The sequence below is a fragment of the Sturnira hondurensis genome, unplaced genomic scaffold (genome assembly GCF_014824575.4).
Source record: "Sturnira hondurensis isolate 20B ecotype Veracruz unplaced genomic scaffold, ASM1482457v3 Scaffold0007865, whole genome shotgun sequence".
In the NCBI taxonomy this organism is placed as follows: domain Eukaryota; kingdom Metazoa; phylum Chordata; class Mammalia; order Chiroptera; family Phyllostomidae; genus Sturnira; species Sturnira hondurensis.
Window position 1 is genome coordinate 3,620,298 of NW_028080496.1, and position 6,328 is coordinate 3,626,625.

General features: G+C 57.3%; 1 protein-coding gene across 4 annotated transcripts in view; it reads right to left on the reverse strand.

The window, feature by feature from the left end:
* Window positions 1-5,997, reverse strand: part of ZNF710 (zinc finger protein 710) — a 49,082-nt gene extending 43,085 nt beyond the window's left edge. The window contains exons 1-2 of one of the 4 annotated variants that reach the window (XM_037053609.1): window positions 5,850-5,996; window positions 4,401-4,482 (exon numbers count right to left, since the gene is read on the reverse strand). The gene's annotated coding sequence lies outside the window, so the exon portion shown is untranslated. Of the gene's footprint in view, window positions 1-4,400; window positions 4,483-4,856; window positions 5,259-5,849 lie in introns of those variants that run through there. The other 3 variants (XM_037053610.1, XM_037053614.1, XM_037053611.1) reach the window with 3 other exon arrangements.
* Window positions 5,998-6,328: the final 331 nt, after the last annotated feature.

Sequence of the window (6,328 nt, forward strand, 5' to 3'; positions counted from 1 at the left end):
GGCTGTCATGGGCTAGCCCGGCCACAGGGTTCTTTTCCCGACCCGTTTCTTCAAGGAAAACCCTTCTTCTTCCTTGTCAAGCAGGGGCCTCTCTAAGCTCAACTTCCCTTCTACCAGCAAGAGCTCCCTGCCAGTCCCACCTGCCCTGTTCCGAAGGTAGGTTCTGGGAGCAGGGCCTCTGGGTACCATCCTGCTTCTGACACTTCCTAAGGGTGTGACTTCTGGACAGTTATTCAACGTAAATGAGGTAATACATGGAAAGTACTTAGAATGGCGGCTGGCCCATAGGAAACGCTGGAGGAGACTGGTCAAGAAGGGCACTGGCACCCAGTGCCCTGGCTGGGCAGCTGAGCGAGTCATAGCATCCTCTCCACACACCAAGGTTGCCGGGTGCGACAACCAGTCAGGGCACGTGAGAGAATCACACAGTGAATGCATGAACAGGTGGAACAACAAATCGATGTTTTTCTCTTTCTCTATCTCTAAAATCAATAGATAAAAACTGAAAAAAGGGGTGCTGGCCGTAGTTCCAGGCGGCTGCAGACAGACCCCTCTGAGGCTGGTGAAGGCTATGGGTTTTCCCCTCAGGAAAGTACACACACACAGATGTAACCCTCTGCACAGCGGTAGCTGCGACCGAAGCCCACCCACAGACTGTAATGCTCCAGGATCTCTGGTTTCAGACCTTGGGTCCTCGCTACAGTGACAAGAGAATCTCAGGGACAACCAGGCCATGGCGATTCTTCAAGTATTTCACCCACACGCGCAAACTGTTCTGCAGGTTCCTCCCACTCCTTTTGGGTTCCCCTTTTTTGCAAAAATGTTACACTTTTCTTCCCCAAGGCCCTTTTTGGCCCTGGCCCGTATTTCTTTCGCTTCAGGCCAGACCTTTAAGATAATCTCTCTGTGTACAACCAAGCTCCACACGCTGTTTGTGAATTGTTCTGTTCCTCGACCAAAGCTCCCATGGTCTAGTCCCTCTTCACCGCTTCCCAAAGTCAGACCAGAGTGTGGACGAGAGCTGCTTCGTCCCCTGCACCAAAGGCACCTCCGAGGTGGGTGCCACAGAAGCCCAGGTCCTCAATAAACTTGGATGCTGAACCAACCAGCAAGAGCCCAAGATTGTCGAGGCCAGAAGGAACCTGTGAGTTGACCTGATTCCCTCGTCACCCACAGCAACAACTTGTCCGAGGTCACCCGGCTCGTTCACAGCGAAGCCTCTTGGGTCTGAACTTTGATTCCATCAGCATTTCTCAGACTTGACCCTGCACACAAGTCTTGCTAAAACACAGGCTCAGCAGGTCTGCCCCAGGGCCTGAGATTCTGCATTTCCAACAAGCTCCAGGGAGCTGGTAATGCTGAATGGTGCGCAGACCACGAGGAGCGGCAAGGGTTTAGGTCAAGGTTAATGGGCTGTCCCACCCACCTGGCCCGTGGCTGTTCAAATGCCCTTTCCTCAGACAGGCCTCCCTGCCTCTTCCTCCCCGACTGTCAGCTCCCATGGCCTCTGTACTCCTTCCTTTGAAGCACTGGCAACAACTGTAATTAAAGAGCATTTGTGTAAGTATTAGTTTAATGCCCATCTCCCAGGGAGACTGCAAGCTCCACGCGGACGGGACTGGCTCAGCGACTGGGAAATCTCACACTGTTGACAAGAGGATGGCTGCTGGGGTCTGGAATGGCCTGGGCCAGCACCCTGCAGGGGGTGGGTGTGGTTTGGGCACGAGGAAAACAACTTCTGTTGGCCTCAAGGACAACAGTGACATACTAGCTTTAAAATTCCCACCTGTTTCAAGCCTGGCTGGTGTGGCTCAGTGGACTGAGCGCGGGCCTGTGAACTAAAGGGACACTGGTTCGATTTCCAGTCAGGGCACGTGCTTGGGTTGTAGGCCGGGTCCCCAGTAGGGGACGCATGAGAGGCAACCACACACTGATGTTTCTCTGCCTCCCTTTCCCTCTCTCTAAAAACAAATAAAGTGTTTAAAAAAATACAATTTCCACCAGTTTCAAATACATGACAACCCTCATTGAAGCTGAAAAGCATACTCCCCCTGCCCCCCCCAAAAGTTTTCCTAAAGCTTTATCAGGTGGAAAATAGTCTCAATTGCACTAATCACTCTGCTTGGAAAACAGTCAAGCCCCCTAAATAAACATCCCCTAGAGTCTCGCTGTGAGGGCTCTGTAAGCGAAAGCAAGGGGCACGCTCCCTGGCCAGCCTCGCTCCTCCCCTGCAGACCAGCTGCTTTTTCTTCCAGTTTTCCACTGCCACCCTTTCGAGGAGCCCCAGAGATGTCCAACCTCGCCATCCCTGGCTACCCTGAGGAGGCCACGTTTGCAGTCAGCCTGCCTGGGTTCCGACACCAGCTCCGTGCCCTCCGATGAGCTACTCAACCCCCGTGTGCTTCAGGTCCCCGATCTGCTGAGTGGAAATCACTGTGTCATAGCTAGCAACTGCGAGAACTAAGGACAATGATATTCGTAAAGTGCTTTGCCAAGCCCCGCCCAAGAAATATAAGTATTATCCCATATCCAGTCCTCGCTATTGTTTCGCACAAGTCCCCACCCTTTGGCTCCACCCCACTCAGGGTTTACTCTTCCTGGCTCCTCTCCCCTTACCTGTCAGGAGCTTGCATAAAGCAATGACTCACTGCAAAACTCGGCGGCTCCCTCCATCAGTCACTTCCCTGTCCCTGCGTCCTTGCATCAGTCATAGATCCGTCCCTTCTGGGAGGGAAATCTCTTGCCGAATATCCAGTACATTTACTCACAACAAGTATCTACCGAGGGCCCTCTACCTGCCAGGCCCTGTTCTGGGCACTGGGGGGCGGGGAGGGGCACGTCTCAAGGCACGAAGACAGGCTTTGACGCTCCTGAAAGGAGCGTTGTTGTACAAGGAGCTCTAATCCACCAAGAGAGGTCAGATCCTTACACCCCCACCTTCTCCCCGGCCCAATCGCAAGTACCAAAGGATGAAGAAAGCATTCCAGATTTAAAAAAAAAAAAAAAAAGGCGCTAAGTGTGACTTGGGAACAGCCTGTTCAACTGGTAGACTTTCGAAGAAGTCTGTGGGAAAACAGCCGGAAGAAGAACCCGGTTCCCTCTAGCAGTCACACGGGCCGTCCAATCCTCTGGGACAGTCTGTAAGTAACACACTGGGAAAATGAGGCTCTAGTCACCTGTCTCACGCATCACCTGTCTCACTCGCAGAGCATCTGCCCATGGTTTCGTGTTCTCAAAGCCAGGAAGGGCTCCCCAGCAGGCAGTGAGGCAGCGGCCTCGTGGAAAGAGCCCTGGAAATGAACTCCGACGGTTCAGGGTCAAGTGCTGGCTCTGCCAACTGTGGGCCTCCAGGCATCGAGCTGGTCTCCTGCCCTGGCTTCTTTTTACACAACCTCTAAGCTCCTCTTCTGGCTTTGAAACCCAAGGGCTGGGATCAACCATCACTGACAGGACACTCGGCATTCTCACAGCTCCCTTAATTCCACGCAACCAGCCCCTGCCCTGGGACTGGGGTACTCAAGCCAGATAGGGGGGTGGGGGGGCATGCTCCGACTCCCAAGACACCTGAGTCCACCTGCACTTCCTTCGGGCTAGGGTCAGGATCCAGCTTTCCAAGCACAACGCCGAGGGAAGCATCTCCAGGCCACAAGGCAAATCTAAAATAGAAGTTGTACAAAATCTCTGGTGGGCCCATTCATCTCTTTCCTCCAACTTGGAACCCACTCCATACCTCGCTTGTCTTCTTGTCTCTAGACACCGAGCATAAAAAGAAGGCCCACTGGGTAGGAATGGAAATGACCCTTAAGTACAGAACTGATGACCTGCTGGCCACACACCACAAAACAGACTCCCCCCGGGGCTCTGCTCTGGGGAGAAGAGTGAGACTTCAACTCCCACTTCACCTCACTGTGTCTATCCCCACAAGCACATGGGTGAGCCTGGAGGGAGGACTTTACGACCCAAACGTCCCCTACCCAATAGCCAGCAGCCCCCTACCCAACAGCCAGCAGCCTACACACACTGCCCTCAGGCCAGAAAGCCAGGTTCTGCAGGTTACTGCAGCCCTAATTCAGTGGGAACTACAGGTGACCGATTAAGAGGCCTCGTTCCAAGATGGGCAGGTGCCTGGCACAAGGTGACACTTGGCCGGAGTGCCACCTGATGAAACCACCAAAAGCTCTAGAAAAATAACATTCACTTTAAAACAAATGAGAAAGGGACAGCCATATTTAGTCTCCAAAATCAAAACCAGACAGGCCCAAGCTTTGATCACGAACACGAAGGATACCTATGTCTCACGGCACTGGGGGGATGGGGTTTCTTGTTCTCCCCACCTGGCCCGGCAGGTCCTTCGAAAGCTCTCTACTTGGCAGATGCGAACTCTGCCTGTTGTTACTTACACGAATTCAAAGGCAGGGCTGAAAGAGTAGCTTCAAAGTTGGCTGGGTGACCCTCAAGGGTGCAAAGTCCTTCTCCGAACACCTGTGGGAAAATTTGGCAAATTTCCCAGGAGCCCACTGAAACTGGTTACATTCCCCTCCAGATCGAGGCCGGCTGGGATTTAGGACACTCCAAGTCCTTGAGACTGGTCCCTCCCCGGAACGGCCAGCACCTCACAGGGTCCCGACGGAAAGGCACCGAGGCTAACGCTGCGCCTTGCCCCAACCATCGCGGACCTTAGGGAGACATTAATAACCGTTTTGGGTTACTTAAAACCCACGCAAGCACCTCCCTGGCCTCTTAAATCTTCCCAAACTACAGCTCAGACTGGAGGCAAACAGTGGCAGCGACCATAAAAGTCATCTTAAAAAGCAAGTTGGAAAAAAAAACAAAACCAAAAAAACCCCGATACGCACTAGTTAGCAAGTCCGCGGTTAGGGGGGCGGTGGCAGAGGGCCGGATCCGCGGGATCTGTGCGCCCGGGTAGAGACGCAAGGCTGCCCCAACGGTCTCCGGGCCCCCCGCGCTCAACCTGGCAGCCTCGAGGCCCCCAATCTGACGCGGAGGATCACACCCCCATCTCTGTCCAATTAGGAAAATGACCGCGAGGAGACGTTGAGAGTGGGCGACCAGGAAGGAGGGCTGAGACTCGGGGGACTCCGGACAGGCCCGTGGGGACCCGGCCAGCCGGCGAGCGTCTTCAACAGGTTCCCGGCTAAGGCTCCCCGACGCCGTTCCGGCGGGGGCGCCACGGCGCACGGCTGCCCTCGGGGACCCCCGAGCCCCCGGAGGCGCGCTCCGCCCTCCCCCACCCCGGGTGTCGGGGACGCGCGGCCACCCCACCCGCCCGGAGAGTAAAGTTTGTGGGCAGCGGAGGGGCGGGGCGGGGCGGCGCGGCTGGGGGGTGAAACTTTGAGTCCCCGGCGGGCGGCGGGGGGGGGAGCGCGCCGGCGCCGGGACACCCACGTGCGGGCCCCGCAGCCGCCGCCGCCACGGCCCGGGCCTCCTGCGCGGCCGCCGCCACCGCGGCGCTTTCCTTTCATTTCTGCTTCTCTCTCTCTCTTCCTCTCTCCTCCGTCTCCCATTCGCGCGCGCTCTCCTCCCTCCCTTCCCCCTCCTTCCAGCTCCCGCCCCCCCACCCCAGACGCCATCTCTCCCTCTTTCCCCCGCTCTCCCTCTCTCCCTCCAGCTTGCCGGCAGGAGGGAATGTGGAAGTGAAAGGGAAAGACGACATGTTTGCGGCGCTGCGCGGGCCTGCGCGCGACCGTCCCCGGGGACAGGCGGGGGGCGGGCCGGCCCCGGCCGCAGCGACCCACCCCCGCGCCCCCCGCGCCCCCGCCGCCGCCGACCGCCTGCCCGACCGCCCACCCGCCCGGGGCTGCGGGGCCGGGGCCGCGCGGGACACTCACCCCGGTCCGGGCGCTGCTCCTGGGCTGGGGCCCTCGGCGGGCCGGGGGCTCCTGCTACCCACCGCCCGGGCTGCTGCTGCGCGCCCGCCGCCGCCTCCACGCGCGCCCGCCGCCCGCTCCGCCGCCCGCCCTCCCTCCGCGGCTCTCTCTCTCTCTCTCTCTCTCTCTCCCCCTCTCTCTCTCTCTCTCCCTCTCTCTCTCCGTCTCTCTCTCTCTCTCTCCCCCCCCTCCTCTCTCTCCGTCTCTCTCTCTCGCTCTCTCCTCTCCCTCCCTGGAAGAAGGGAATGAGGCAGGGCTGACGTGAAGGGATGCAAAACAGCTCCTCCTAAGCCAGCTCGCAGAGGAAGAGAGACAGAAAAGCAGCCCTTTTATCTCTCTTTTGTTTTCTCACTTCCTTCCACCCCCCCACCCCCTCCTGTCAGCCCAAGTTTTCTTTTCTCTTTCCACCGCAGACAGGATTTTTTTCTTCCTCTCTTTCT